The sequence below is a fragment of the Camarhynchus parvulus genome, chromosome 13 (assembly GCF_901933205.1).
Source record: "Camarhynchus parvulus chromosome 13, STF_HiC, whole genome shotgun sequence".
NCBI classification, from domain to species: Eukaryota; Metazoa; Chordata; class Aves; order Passeriformes; family Thraupidae; genus Camarhynchus; species Camarhynchus parvulus.
The window spans coordinates 5,414,043-5,430,791 of NC_044583.1; the positions used below are offsets into that span (position 1 = coordinate 5,414,043).

The 16,749-nt window shown below is 37.5% G+C and overlaps 1 protein-coding gene across 1 annotated transcript in view; it reads right to left on the minus strand.

The window, feature by feature from the left end:
• Positions 1 to 16,749, minus strand: part of LOC115908560 (teneurin-2-like) — a 637,472-nt gene that overhangs the window by 452,360 nt on the left and 168,363 nt on the right. The window contains exon 2 of the mRNA XM_030957248.1: positions 3,802 to 3,947. The gene's annotated coding sequence lies outside the window, so the exon portion shown is untranslated. The remainder of the gene's footprint in view (positions 1 to 3,801; positions 3,948 to 16,749) is intronic.

A 16,749-nucleotide genomic window follows, 5' to 3' on the forward strand; every position in this document is an offset into this window, starting at 1 on the left:
GCATCAAGAGTGGGCCAGCAATATCACATACTTGACAGGTCAGTACAACCAGATCCAAAACTAAGCAATATTTTGTTAAAATGTCAGGACAAGAGGAAATGGTCTCTAGTTGCACCAGGGGTGGTTTAAGTTGAATATTAGGAAAAACTTCACTAAAAGAGTGGTCAGGCAATGGAACAGGCTGCACAGCAAAGTGGTGGAGTCAGCACCCCTGAAGGTGTTTAAAAGATGTGCAGATGTGGCACTTGGGGATGTGGTTTAGTGGTGACTTGGCAATGCTGAGTTAGCAGCTGGGCTAAATGATCTCAAACTTTCCTTCCACCTAAACAATTCCAGGTTACTGTGACTGCAAGATGCCAGTTCAAGCAAAAAATGTGCACAGTGAATATCAGACTGCTTTTCAGAAAGACAAAAAAGTGAGATCCTCCTAAGGACCAGTTTCCTCAGATGCTGCAATAAAAAGGAAAGACACCTGAGGAAAAAATCTCTTTTGGTGACAGCAGGTTCCCATGAACTGAAAGTGGTGCCTGCTGGCAAAAAAATGTTAGCTTGGGATCCCAGCAGGGAACACTGAAAAACTTGCAGTGGCTAAAAGCTTTGGGTTTTGTAAACAAAAAGATATTTTGCCAGCCAAATGGGGTTTTGTAAGTGCTTGCAGCTCTAAAATAAAGAATAGTCTAAAAAGAGTAAACAGTATATGCAGGTACCAGATTCTTTTTGTCACTTAAATAATTAAACTGAATCTTATTGACTAATGAAGTTATTTAAAAACATCAGAGTAACATTCCAGCCAGCATAAGCAACTGGTTTTGCCTCAAGTGACATATTCAGTGCAGCAGATTTTATTATTTCCTCCTAAAATTTATTCTGTCATTTCTGCAAGAGAGTTATTTTTAGCTGACACATGAAATAGTAAAAAAATATATACATGCAAAGCTTCAAATGAAATGAATAGTGACTCATCAGTCTGAAACTGCTCTTGTAGCAAGAGGAGTCAATGGAATAGGAATTGGCCAATGGTGTCTTTCCTTAGCAATAAAAATACTCCAGAGTTCTCAAGTTACATGCAAAACTGGCAGTGTGTGTTGCCTACATGTCAGACAGGAACTGCCTGGTAGGTAGGAAAATCACTTCCTACAAAATGTCACAGACATCATTTGCATATCACCCAAAAATATTCAAACTACTGATAGTTTGAAGCAACACTGCTTTTAACTTACCAAAATAAGCACATGAAAAGCTAATTTTAGCTGTGTACCTGAATTAGGAAATTGGCCACTCTGTCTTCCAATAAGGGACAGACAGCACACAGACGACAGGAGAGGGGGAACATCAGACTGATTCTGTCCACATAACTCATTTATTTACTACAGTATTTCACAGGTTATCATCACCCTACTGTTATTTTATTATGTTACCTCCCTGAAAAAAGAATGGCTGATCTTCTGTCCAAGCTTTCATGAGGAAGCAACACTGCAACACAAGCAGGAATTAATTACAGAAAATGACACTGAGCTTCATTCTTGACAATCATTCTTTCTGTCAGGTGTTAGGCCATTTATCTTTGTATTTGCTGTGAGCTCTGAGACTCTGCAAAACCTACAGGGTAGATTTGTTTGGTTTTTTAAGGTACATGGAATTCATTCTTGCACTTCGTATTTTTGCATAAATGTCAGCTTCTCCTTTACATAAAATGGTTAAGTCATTAGACACGGTCAAGGACCCTTATTTCCTTTTGTGAAAGAAAAAATAAAAATCCCACAACCAAAACCAAATCATCTACCAAACAAAAGACACTTAAATCTGGAAAAGTTACCCAACAGTTTAGCTCAGATTTATTTTCAAAAGCTAGCTAATTCAGAGAGATGAAGTGACTAAAAGAATGTTATATGCTATAAAATCCCCTGCCTGCAATGCAAGCCCAAAGAGATACAGTATTTTATCAGAGCAATAAAGCCTGGTTTAAAGGTCGCCTTTCCCATCTGTAAGGAAAGAAGTGCTCTAGTTTAAAAAGACGCAAATTACTCTTTTTGTAATGGACATACTTTAAGTATTCCAAGTCTTTATTCTTGAGACTGAGGATTTAGATATGTTTGGGGATGGGAGCAAAGCCTGTTTTCTTTTGGAGGGGGTTCCGTGTGGGTTTTTTTCCTGTTTATTTAATTGTGGGGGTGTTGGATGTGGGGTTTTTATTTCTGTGAGGTTTTGACTTTTTGGTAGAGTTGGGTTTTCCTTGATGTTTGGAGTTTTTTGAGCAAAAGGGCTCTCCTCACTTCTCTGTAAATCACTGAACTCAGTGCACAGCCATTGCTAATAATGATGTGCCCCAGCCCACATTCAAGAGGCTCTCAGTCCTCTGCCAGACTTCCACCACTACATCCATTTCTTTCCTGTACTGGGAAGCCCAAACTGGACACCTGGGGACCCCAGACGTGCTCACAGGTGCCTTTCCCAGGCCTGCTGCTCACACAGCTGCCCTTTGCCACAAACTGTTGGGTCTGGCTCAACTCACTGTCCACCAGGACACCCCCCCATGTCCTTTCCTGCAAAGCTGCTTTGGAGCCTGCTGGCCCCAGCTCCTGTGGGGTGTTACTCCACCCCAGATGCATTGGCTGTTTCTGAATTTCTCAAGGCTCCTTTCACACCATGTCTCAGCTTGTTAAGAGTAGCAGCATTGCTTTGTACTGAAACTATTTTCCTGGATTTAATCTCACTCAGTCTAGCAGAGAACCTTGTCCATTCCCATCAGTCAAACTGTTAATAAGGACTTCTATCAGCACTGGCCCTACTGCTGCAAGATGCTGCTGCTACCAACCAGCTGCCAACTCTGTACCCACAAGTCCTGCCAGTTTTCCACACACCTAGCAGTCCTTAACCCAAACCATACCTATCCACTGTGGCTGTGAGGATGCACCTTGTCCAAAGTCTTGGTGCAGCAGGAAAACTTCATGAGAGCAACTAGCCTCAGAAAGCCACCAGGCTGACCAGGACAATCAGGCAAGTCTGGTGACTGCTCAGGTGGCCAACACCTCCCCAAATCCTCCTCCTTGGCCTTCTGAGAAGGGGAATGTTTTCTTTTTTCCCCTCCCAGTTGTTAGGAACCCATACCAATCACCCTTCATGTTGTCAAGAATTAGAAAATTAGGTATGCAAAACAACTTAAAAATCCCATCTTAAGGAAACAAATCAATTTGTATAACTCCACAACCTACAATCTCAGAATCCAGTTAGTGGATTCTTAGACTCAAAAAGCACATATTCTTAGTTTTCCCCAGTTTTTCTTCACTCAATCTACTTGCCAGTTGACAGTGATGCTTTTTTTTTATGCTCCCTCTCCTTTTTCTTCATTTACTGAAAACTCGGTAAGCAGACAGAAATGCCAATTCAAGTAATTTCCAAGTCTGGAGCAAATCTTTGTGTATGCAATGAAGTTTCTTCAGGGTTGTTTTAAACAAATGTTTCAAAGAGCTACAAACTTCACTCTAAAATATTTCTAATCATTGTTGCTGCTTATATAAACACCTGACACTGAAGACATGCTTTTGGAGTATATTACCAGAGAGGCAAAAACATTCTGCTAAAAAAGCACAGAAAGTATTCCTCAACTGTTCCTCATTCAGTAACCTCTCTGATTCTTTGAACTGCTGGGATTCACTTTAGTCAGACAAACAAAAATTATACATTTTAAACTAATGAGCTAAAGCACCTGTTTGATATCTGTCTGTGAATAGTATTTATTTGTATTTGCTCCTTAGACACCCCCCCAAACAGCACTTCTATCACCTGCAGTCCTTTGCTCACCAAGTGACTGAAGAGATGAATCAACACCCAGTGTCACACCTTTCTTACAAATAGGAAGAGAAGCAGTCTGTCAGACGTTCCTCTGTGGCTTTATGAATCAAACCATGTGTGGCTTTATGAATCAAAGCTGACACCTGAAATTGCACCTAGAATTACAGAGAAAGACAAGGCAGTTGTCAGGCAAATGATTTAATACATTAACTGTAGCTCTCCCCACTCGACAGGCAGGCAAGCAGTTCCAGTGTGCACATGTACACAATAAACACCAACTTAACCACCTGCTTGAGGATGTTTAATCCAGAGCACAGATTACTCCATCATAATCACAAATAAGTCCTAAACCCACATAGTCTTAATAGGTGAAGCAAATATAGCCAGGTTATACCATCCTACACCTTATTGACTGTTGTAAGCAAGCAAAGCATCAGGCTTCAGTTAACAACTGTGTGAAACACTGCACAAACTCAGATAAAGTTATACCCAGTACATTTCACACACAGAACTGCACCTTAAGAATGCTTTTCAGTCTCTCTGTGCTAACTTGATTAAGCTACCAGAAGAGCAACACACTGTATTGCTGAGATGTGCACACTGTGAATTGCTACAATGAGCTCCACGCTGCTTTTTGGAGCCAGGGAAGAAGATACAATGTCTCTGAATATAAATCATATTTAAAAGCCCCCATACAATACTTATTGCCCTTCAGCACTGTACAGATACTTCAGCAAAATATCAGCAGGCCAATTATATAGTTCAGTGTATCAATTGTATTAATACAGCAAGATCACAGATGACTTCAGAAAATTTCTGAAAGGATGGTACTGCCTTCCTTCTCCCATATATTATTATCCATGATGATGTGATCAACTGAGACTGAAAAGTAAAAAAAAAAATCCCTTCACCTCTTTTTCAGTGAAAACAGGCTTTGTCAAAGATGACGAACAACATGTACCTCATTTCTTATTAACAACACGTTTGTAATGTGAATTTAGGAAGTTGTGATATCTGTGACCTCCCACAGGTCATTTGTAACTATGTCTCCTATGAGTTATGAGCTCTTGCCATTCATGGACTAACTTCAATCTGGTGACAGTAATGAGACAAATATGTATTAGCTTCATGTCTCTGAAATTGTAATGCCCCGAGTGAATCCTTGACATTTACTATTTGCAATTTCCCCTCATGTAAAATGCAGTGTAAAAAACAACTGAAACGCATGAATGTGTTGGCAAGTAATTTCAACTTCATAGCGACTCATTAAAGTTAAAACATAGTCTTTTCCAAATCACTCAAGGAATAAAATTACCACATATAAAAGGGGATGCCATATCTAGTAATATCATGTTTTATGACCTTGACACCAATCTTTTGTCACTTATTCCTAGATCTGCTGCAAACACTTGAACAACTTTTTCACTCTGTGTTTATTTTGATCATCTTCCTGATGATCTTCACTTCTTTCATTGAACTTTACTGGGCCCACTCAACTTTCAGGATGACTCATTTCATTACATTTAGTGAAATTTGTCACATGCAGATGGCTGCAGGTGCTCTGTATTTTAACTTATTGATAAAAATCAAGATAAATCCTCTATTGACTGAACCTTCCCAACCCCAAAGACACTGCATTTTTGTTACATAGAAACAATTCATCACAACACCCACTATACTATCTCAGAATTCCCTAACTGGGAGCAAAACATCAATTTAAAGTGACTCTAAAAAAATCTTCACAGTCTACTGCGTAAACAACCCTTATTTTAAAGATCCTTATATTATAATATAGAGTTAAAAAAAACCAGAACTGGTATTTTGTCTGATGGACTGTAATGGATCCTGAAGAAATAACAGGTATCTTGTAAAATATCTTTATATATAATTATGTAATGACTTGATGCTAAAAACAAACTGGATACACATAATATATCATCAATCTAAAATTACATAGGAAATTTCAGTGTCCTATTCTAGGCCACCTATCAGTAATTATGGAGTATTTCTCAGTTCACACTAAATAATATAAAATTGTTAATGTCTGTAAACATTTCCCAGTGTATTCTATTTGGTCCAGACTTTCTAGTCATAATTCAGGCATAATTTTTTACCTCCCATCAGGGAGTACAAGATTATGAGTTCCTTATGAAATGTACTTCATGAGGTACAAGACTCTTTTCCCCAGTCTTGATTCTGAATGAAAAGCTAAATAGTTGGGATCTTTATTGTGTAAAACCACTGTATGATGTTTTCCCACATACTTACATGATAATTTTGAAGATATGAAGGGCCTGTACTTTTCACATCAGTGCAGAGTGTATAAGGCCAGTGAATGTTACAGACAACCAAGCCCAATCCTATCCATTCCTCCTGCACATCAGTTCTTTCCAGACAATAAATACAAGCCCAGAAGGAAAGTAGTAGTCTGAAGATTATGGGCTTTTGAAATTGGAAAGATTAGTCATAGATTTCTGTAAATACTCTGTTCTCCAAGTAAACATTGCAAAAGATTGCAAGATGACACAGTACAGGCAAGTGCTGCTTTAGGGCTAAAGTTACCAGGTCTGACTTAACAGAGTCTTCACATATCAAAGTACACACACAGCACAGAGAACAATTGATAATAAATCAGATGTCAAATCAGATGCCAAAAGAAATTAAAGGTTGAAATATGAAGAACAGTTTGACATGAATGCTCTGCAATTAGCAGCTAAATGATGTTTGGCACACTTCTGCAGGTAGAATTTTGCAAGGCACTATTACCTGACATATATGACAATTAAGGGACTATTTGAGACCTATTTAGGATCTTCCCTAACATTTCAATCAGAATTTGAAGATTTTCTTACAGAATGCTGATAATAATAGAGCAAGGGAAGTGTTTTATAAGGAAGCCTGTAGATCTCATTGCAGCAGACTGATATAAGAGATCACTAACCGTCCTAAGCAACAGGTAAAAGCTGGAGGTTCACTGGAGTATTCTGCACTTTTCCCCACAGTAGAAGGATCATACAGTCACAGTATTCAAACTGAAATTTTGTGAAATTAGCTAAAATGCAAAATCAACCACTTTCAAAATACTTCTCTGGAATTTCACATAAAATATTCACAACTAAGCTGGTTGAGAAGTCCAACCTGTCTTGTCCACCTCCCCACAAAATGCACTTTTCAGGATGCTTGACTTATCTTAAAAGTGGTAACTGGAAATTCTACTCAATCAAACCAAAGAAAACTTTTTTCCTCCTAGTTAATTTGAATGACCATTAAGTGTCTGCTAAAATAAATATACACACCGTTCACTGTATTAAAGTTTGGAATGTTTAGATTGATATAGGTAATTTAGTAATATTTTGCGAACAACATTTTGATCCAGAAGTACTTAATTGCTGGAGCTTCAGAGACAATTACTTCAAGAGACTCTCCAGTTACCTTCACTGGGTTATTTTTAAAGCTGCTCTTACATTTGAAATGCAGTTTTTTCCTAGTCCCTAAATCAGTTTAGCTATGCTGCAATTGCTTCCTTTTTCACACTACCCTTTTATTTTGCCTGGTGGAAGAGGTAAACCTGATACAAAATGTCTCAATAAATAGAAGAAGAAACTCCTGTTAGCTTTGCTATTGATGGAGACAATTCCTGTTGTCACTGGTTTAACTATTGCAGGCCATGGTCTCCTGGGCTCCCATATGGAAATGGCAGTGCCAAGAACATTAATGGAACAATCATAAAAAGAGGCAAGTCTATCAAATACGAGGAGCACCATTAGGATTTGCAATTGTATAGCACTTTGTGATGACATTCAAAACCCCAATCAGGGCACTAGCAGGCTCTAAATGCTTCAACCATACAGGATTTCAAAACAAGGTACAAGGGAGCTCAGAAAAGGAAATCTTTGTTCAACTTGGTAGCTAAAAAACAACATAACTCAACCATGATGTTTTCCTTAATGTTTGCATATAAATAAATCTACTTGATATAACCATATATTTTGGGACCAGGAACTAAAACATGAATATTTAATAGCAAACTGACTTGCCATTTTTAGAAGGCAACCTGACTCCAGGTACGTAAACCATATACATTTCAGTATTTATTATCTTTCAGTAGATTTTTGCAATTTTTTCTCCCTCTTATGTTACTTCATCTCTAATTCTTGTATTCTTTACAGTCACTGAGAAGAAACTTCCAATAGAAAACATGGCTGTGTCTTTCAAGTTTGCCTCAAATGTTTCTCCTTATTCTGCATATGCAATAATCACAACTTCTTGCTAGATACATTACAGTGCTATTTTAATGGGAAGAACCAAAAGATTAACATTATGGTAGTGTACAAATACACATATAGGTTTTACTTAAGTTTATTCTTTTTGGACAAAAATCCCATTTCAAGCAGAGATTAAGAAAATAATAGAAGAGCTGGGAAAAATAAAAAGGAAAAAATAGCTTTTATAATGACTAGATTGTTCACATACACACACAAATACTATAAATTATTTTCTGTAATTTTTATCAGAAAAAAATCCAATTATTAGTATTAAAAGTGAAAAGTAGATATTTTCAGACTCAGAAGAAAAACTTCTATGGAGTGATACAAGATCAAAAGCTTCTGAGTCACAGTGCCCAGTATCTAGGTAACCACAGATCCTGGCCACTGGCTTTTGTTTATTTATTTGTCTGATTAACAAGTAGATATTTGAGTGCCCTAATCCCCGAGACATCTCCCCACCTAGCACTCCTAATTGACTGATTTGCTGCAGCCCACACTGGCTGTGAGCCTGAGGATAAGCAGTAGTAACAAATGCATCTAGAGGATTCAGAAAATCTTCAATACATTGCATAACCTGGATTATGGGCTGGAAACTCATTCAGTTATTATCATTAAGCCATCATTTCAAGACTTCAGTAAAATTAATGCTTTTTCTGATTGGATTCAAGTTGTATTTGGCTATTAGTCTAAAACTAGCATTTGCTTTCTCTGAAGGACACTCACATCAGATCTGAAAATTCCTAGTTTCACAGCATTCTAAAATAATTATCTACTCATGCCTAGCAAATTTTATCATCTTCAATTCCCATCAGACTTTAAATACTGATAGAGTTCCAAATTTAACACAGCTTCTCAGGTGCTTTAAGCACATAAACCTGCAAAACAAAATGGTCTTCCTATTGTGTCAGGTGTGGAGTTTTTCCAATGTCTGGCAGTACCCTGTTACTAATATTCTAACATCAGCACTAAATATTCATATCGAGTAAGACTGTACTTTTCTCTTTTCTCCTTTTTAATAACATTTTTCTCAAATAATTTACTGATTTCTACCTAGAGTATGTTACTCAGAAGGTCTCAGAGCATGTGTGCCTCTCTTATTTTAAGTGATTTTAGTCCTATCCTAAATTAGTCCTTAATTTGCTTTCATTCATTTTGGAGAAAAAAAACCCAAAAAACAACAAACCAACAACCCACCATGCAACAGTCTTTTTTAGTAGTTTTCATTTATCTGTTTTGCCTGTGAGTAAAACAACAGATACAATTACATGTGTTTTTTTCTTATAATATTTCATCAAACAGCTCCAGCAAGAGACTGGTCTTTTTCTCCAAAGATTTGGGAACAAGAAAAGATTGTACTGCAGCATGTAGCCTCCAGTGTAAGGGCTGTTTGTCCTTGCTACATGAAGGAAAAAAACATATGAGAGAAATTTCAAATGTATAATATGCAGTATGAAAATTAACCTTCTAGATCTTGTTAGTTTTCAGACCTCATGAATTATTACCTATTGCCTGTAATAGTAATCTTGAGCCAATTTTACAGGGAAGGCTGGAGTTAGTTGATTTTAGGGAAGCAGTGCCTGGCCAGGTTCATGAAGTTAGGACAGAACATTGCTCTGATTACTTGGCCAAATTCATCACAACCTAGCTGCATAATGAGGCCACCAGCAATATTTTTTTTATTCTTGTATTTAAATCAAACTTACAAATTCAGTTCCAAGTTTAACTAGTCCATAATTTCCTACAAAGGGTCTGAATCTAGCCCTCCCTCTCAGAAGACCACCCCTTCCTGCCTTCATTACCATTATACACCCACTTAACGAGATCCCTTATCCATGCTTCCTTGCTTTAACTTCCATATCAACCATCCTCCATTTCCCTTACCTATTAAAAATGCAATTAACATCTTAAATAACTCATATATATGTATCTGTTGCTGTGCTTTCTCCTCTGCACCTCTGTGCAATTGCAGATTTTCCCTGGTGAGTCCCAGCCCCACCCAGCACCGTTTGTGCTTTATTCAGCATGAAGTGCTGTATGATCTAACTTGTTCCAACCATTTCCTCAGGGGAATATAACTTTATATAATACCACCCTGATGTTATTTTGGCAATCTCAGAAACTCTGCATTCAGTATGCTGATCAACTCTTTGAGCTATGAGCTCACTGTCTTCAAGGTGACAGTACCTCTCTGGACATCAAATCCCCAAAGTTACTTGGAGAGTTCTAATCACGTTTCCAGTTTTTAATCCATGTTAAAGACATCTCTCTGACCTGCTTCTGCTCCTTCCACTACCTCAGTATTGGATTTCCTATGTGGATTAACATAGATTTCTCTCCTAAGAAGGTAGCTGTAATCCTATAAAGGCTGGTTCATGTGCACCTCCCTGGAATTTCTCATCCTAAACTTTCTCATCTTCAATATTTTTTTCCTGAAGTAGGTGACACTGAACCTATCTGTTGTGTCCATTAGGACAAAAAAAAATATTTAGATTGTCCTCCAGGTTCAATTCTGTAATCAACATTCCCAGTGCAAGTTTTTAAAGTCTCTTAAACAGAGCAACATCTATATACTTCAGATAAGACAACAACAAGATAAAACTGGAAATAAATTCTAGTTTCAGCAATATTTGGGCGCTGCAGTATCAATTGTTCAAAGGCAAGATAGATTTGTACAACACTTTTCTGTGGGACATTTAGTTCGGAACTCTGAAAAACTTCTCTTTGACCCTTTCAGAGCGCTGGCAGATGAAGATTTTACCTTGCGTATTCCAGATGGGTCTGGGGGATAGAGCAATGGACAACTTTTCTTTACTATGCCTGCTTCCATAGCAAGATAAGATCCAGGTAAGGTGTAGTTGAGAAAATTAATCACTCAGCTTCCAGAAAACACTATGAAATATCAGAGATGCTCAGGTAAAACACACACAAAGGAAAAGAAAAAAAAAAGGAGGAAAAGAAAAACGCAAACAAACCACCTCCATGCACAAAACACATTCAAATGTAGTTTTTTCAAGTAATTTTTCCATGAACAAAAGGCAAGTGTGGATTTTCAGGGCAGTTCAGAACGCTGAGTGCATACTGAGTAGTAACCAAAGGCTATCCCTCAGAGTAAACACTAAAGCAAATTTCAGAACCAAACCAAGATTACCTTCAGACTTCAACATTGTCAAGTCATCTTATAAAGGTGCTCAGAACCAGAAAACTGAGCCACTTTGCAAAGTACAAAAAACCCAAAAGTCACAGAGTATTCCAGAATACAGTATCAGAAGGTTCCAACCTATAGAGAGTAACACCTTACCTCATCAGAAGGCTTCAGGTGTCTTCCCATACAAAGTAACATTATGTCACATCAGAAGGCTTCAAGCATCTACCCCTTCTTGTTCTTCAGGCCAGCCTTTTATCCCCTCCTGTTGATGCCCTGCACCTGAGTGCCCTCTGCTCCCTGTGTGATTGGTCAGTGCCCCTGGGCACCCCATGGCTCGTTAGCTCCAACAGCATTCACCTGAACACACAGCTGTAGCCAGTTAGGGATGAGGCTGGGCCCCAGCCCCACTCCCAATCACCACAAACTCTGTGCCTACACCCCAAGCCCTCAACTTCAGGAAAACTGCAGCTGGGCTGCCTTGAGTAATCTTTAAAACAACACCATAAAATATTCCAAATCATCATTATATAGGGCCTTGTAAATCACACTGAGAGCCAATAGGGCTGAGGAGCAAATCCAGATGATAATCACAGACTGCAGAAGTAAACCTGTACATTAATTTCATTCCTCTTATTAACTTTTTACATTAGATACAATTTCATGTGGGGTTTTGGGGTTTTTTCCCCTAATGCTTTTGTTCCTCAATTCTGATGGGACTTCCGGCCACTTCTGAGGTCACCATTAAATTCCATAGAGGTTTCAACAAAGTGGATTCAATGGATCCTACAGAACTTACAGAATAGGTCCAAAGTAGAAAAATCTGAAATCCATGTAAATCTGCAGCAGCACGAATAAAAACTAAAAAATGCAAAATAAGAAACTGATAGGAAGTATTTACCACCACTCAGATATTGAAAAGGATTAGTTATCATTTCATGTTTTAGTAGGCTAAAACATCAGGTGTCGTTCCTTTCTGTGAACTGCACCTGATGTAACATTATCATTGTACCTCGGGCTACACTAGGCTTGATTTTATTATGCAGTGATGTAGGGATCTGCTTTATTTCTGTTATACAAGTTGCCCAGCTGATTCATAGAGCTCACAGCTCCAACAGCCCTGGAAAACAAGAAATCAGGAGTGCACTACAGGATGTACATTAGTGCACTTTAAGGATATACACCAGATGCGACGGAGCTTTAAAGTCAGTAGAAGTTCCCTCTACTCACATCCCTATCTTGTCCTATCAGAGCTCACTTCCCTTTTCTTCTGTTTAAAATGCTTTTGGTATTTAACAACAAAAATCATGTTACCTATTGCCTAGCTTAAAACGTTACTTATCATTTCCCTTTGGCATAACTGTGCTGCATTTTACTTTACAGTAGTAGTTGATTCAACTTCTCATTCTCTTTCTTCTTTCTGACCTTAACAGCATAGGACCAGAAAGTTAAAAGAAAAATTATGTCTCACTATACTCTGATTGCTCTTTGACATGAAGGATAGGGAGAGTAAAACAGCGCTGATTTGTCATTTAAAAAAAAGAGATTATTAATATGGCAACATCCCTCTATGTTGTGTTCTCTTTGTGAGCTAAACCAGCAACAATAATAATCTACATAATCTTGTAAATTCACATAAATTAGATAGCAATTAGGTAGTAAGATAGTTCAGCACTTCCAAAAATCTGTCTGCAGATAAAAAGACTGAATTGAGTGAAACTCCACAGACAGGAGTCAGGACTTTCTTCACATTGTATGCCAGACCATTGTCCCTGATATGTGGTGCAAATTTAGTTCATTTCTTGTGCTTTGAACCCTTGTGATTTACTATGTCAAAGGTCTCACACCCAATTGTGAACATGTTCATTCCTTGATTAAATATCTCAGTTTTACTATTCAAACTCACATAGCAGTATGTAAACATCTTGGAAGTATTTTTACTGAAAAAAAACCCCAAAAAACAAAAAACAAACAAACAAAAAAAACACCCAAAAAACAAACAAACAAACAAAAAAAACAACCAAAAAAACACAAAAAGAAAAAACCAGCCCAACAAAAAATCAAACTCAAACTCAGAACTTAAAAACCAGAAAGAAATGTGCTATTTTAAGAGAAGTTAAACATGAATTCAATTTAAAGTGAAGACAATAAACCTCATCATAATGTATTTAAAGCTATTAAACATTGATTTCCATTTATATATTCTTGGATATTAGCAAACTACTTAGTGGCTGGACACATCAGTATTTTATGCCTTTTGGATTCACTGAAATAACCAATATTAGCAAGACATGAATTGAACTTATTTTAGCATTGGCAAACAGGAAAGCTAATTAGTGGCAACAATTTACTTCAGAACAGGATTTTTATGATTTGCTGGGTTATGACCTATAATTAAGTGTATTTTATGTGTTTCTTCCACCAAGATAATTGATATAATGCATAAGGCTAGACAGTTTAGGGCCATTTCTTTCTTAAAAAGCAATTAAAAATAAACCTCACCGTCAAAGATAAAATGTGTTGGACATTTTGAGGCTCAAAATCTTTATGTCAGTGTTATGAGGTTAAGAAAAACAAAAGAAAGATAGGAATGATGCAATTTCTTTGAAGTGGCACTGGGGAAATCACACATTTCCATAGAATCCCATGTGCTTGTAATGGAACCCAAACAAGCCTAAGCACATGGAGAATAATCAACTTGCACAACAGCACTTTTAAAACCCCACTCATCAACTTAGTGTTTTCAGAAAGACCTGAGCACAGCACCTGAAAAGATTGCACCATTCCAAGGGATTTTCATTCAGTCTTAAGAAATGTTATGTTTCCACTAAAAATGTCTTGGGAACACACAGAAACTCTACAGAATATTAAATCACCAAAGAACACCATTTAAAATTATTCAATCTGAAGGCTTAATTACATAATTGAGAGCAATAAAAATAGGCCTTTTTTTAAACTTGTGTGCTAACAGCATACAAAGATTTTTTTAAGGCAGCAAAGAACATTTGTACATTTACCGAAGCTGTACATTTACTGTGACAGTCTCTAAAATGTGTTATTCCTGTCTTTTGAATCAGTATAAACTGGTTTAGGTTCTTTTCAACATGATTTGTTTAAAATACTAGTTCATGCTCTGATAACATTCAGCAGGCAATATTTCCACTATTTTCAGGAACAACTACTGCGCTATTGAAAATAACTGCAACTGACAGGACAACATGGGAGACTTAACTAAACTTGAAATAAAACAGGAAATAGAAGGAAAAGTGGGAGTCAGGAGTTGAGAGGCAACAAAATTGATACAAATGTGATAAACAAGTATTTAAGTTGGAATGTGGCATAAAAACATGATAAATGTTTTCATTTGATGCCCATGTGCTGTTCAAAGTTTTCAAGTGTTTCAAAACGGTAAAACAGTAAGCACTTACAGAGTTATATATTCTAAATTTCCATTTTCAAGTCACCCATTATTTTCTTGGGATGGACTAGGTTTTCAAAGTCAAATTAAAATTGGTATTAACTAACCCAAAACAGGTTTCATAAAACAGACAAAAAGAAAAGCCTGACTTTAAGCTGCTCACCAAAAGATTTCCTGCACAACTGACGCAGGTGTATTAAGAACTGCAGTATGAAATTCAGAGTTGTAAAATACCATGAAGGTGGATGACACCAAAATTATCTGAAGACTACATCCTGTGAGAAAAACAGCACTCAAAAGTCAATGTTATCATAAGCATACAAATAGATTTAATATGAAACTCATTTCAGAAGAGCATTTGTTTGCATTAGGGGAATATTGTAAAACTGATGTATTATACATGCTAAAATATGTTTTGTTTTTTTTTTTCTTTTCCTGAAACCTCTTCATTAGAAGTGAAAGGACACCAAGAGGTGCACCAGCTGTTGTGGGTGAAGTGTCCTTGTAACTTCTGTCCTGTGCAAGCAGCACTCCTCAGTGACCCCTGGGGCAGAGGGGAGCACTGCCCTGGGGCTGGGCTCATTCCAGGGGTACAATGCCAAGGGCAGCCTGGAACGAACCACCACACGCAGACAGAACCTGAGGGGCATTCTTGGGTCCTGCAGTCCAGCAATAACTGGAGCTGCAGCCTCCCAAACACCCAAATCCCTGCATTTTGGCAGGAAGAGAGAACAACCATGAATATAAGGGACAAATGTAAATACAGTCCTACTGCAATGGAATCCAGTTGCAAAGACAAAAGAGTGGGGACATTCTCATCAATGCCCATGCAGAGGATCCAGGCACAGACAAAGCTCCAGCAATCAGCAACATCCATCCATAATAACCTACCCGCCTTTGATCACATAAACCACTCATCTTCTCATTCATTAAACAGTTTTTCCTGATGGGTAATTAATTGCCAACTGACTGAGCTCATCAAGGGATGTGTTTGGGTTTTTGTTACTTGGTTGTTTTGTTCCCCCTTCCTTCCCTAAAGACAGAAGTCAATATTACCAGTTAATACTGTTGCCCTCATGGATCCAGCAAGCACAGCATTAGTGCAGGCATCCTTTTGCCTTCTACCTGCTCAATTTCTAAGAATGCCTTGAATTTATTACAGAAATCTCTGACTAATCAAACCCTTATTTTATAGTGGGAAAGCATCCACAGCATTTAAAATGAAAGCAGTAAATTACTTCAGCTACTGTAAACTGTATAAAACTCTCAAACTCCTCTTGATTTAAATTTTAAAATAAAAATATACCAAAACCCCTAAATAAACACATTCTATGCTAATTATTTCTTGAGAAAAAATAAATAACAGATGAGTTGTCAGAGGGTACTGCAATACTCTTTACATGTAAATATTCTCTTTATGCATCAAACCACTCATCACCTCACTTACAAAGAAATAGTTACAGTTACCACAAAAATTTTCTAGTCATGAGGACCCTGATAATAAGTCAAGTGATAAATTTTCTATAAGCAACACATAAATAAAATTATGTTTTAACATGCAGCTATCAGATCTTCTCTTTATTTCATTACACTGGAAGGATGAACTAAATGAATGCTTTTATTTTGACAGAGAACCTCCTCATCCTCTCTCAGCTTTCTTCTCACTTGTGAAGACATCTTAGCTCCCCTCTGTCAACTTGAAAGCTCTTACTGTCACCAGGCAGAAAGAAAACACCTCAGTGTGTATGAGGACTGTCGTGTGCCAATGGATTTGGCTGTCAAGCACTGAAAAGTACTGTCACTCAGTGTCAGAGGACTAACAAAGCAATTATCAAAAAACCCACATTCATGACGCTGAAGACATGCAGATTTAAATGAGACTCAGACAAATCTAGCTAGAATACTCTCTCTCCAAACTAAAAAGGTGTGACTTTCATGCAGATTCCACTGAGCCTTGTTTTTTTTATTATCCCCTACATGAACAAAAGAACCCCCAGACCCCCTGTTCATTATTTAAGACTCAGTAAATATTTGAAATACTGTTTAATGGGAAATCCTTTTAAAACAGCAACTAGAAAAACATCATTTTATTATTGCCCTCTATAAGAGCCAGAAAAATTATCAGTTTG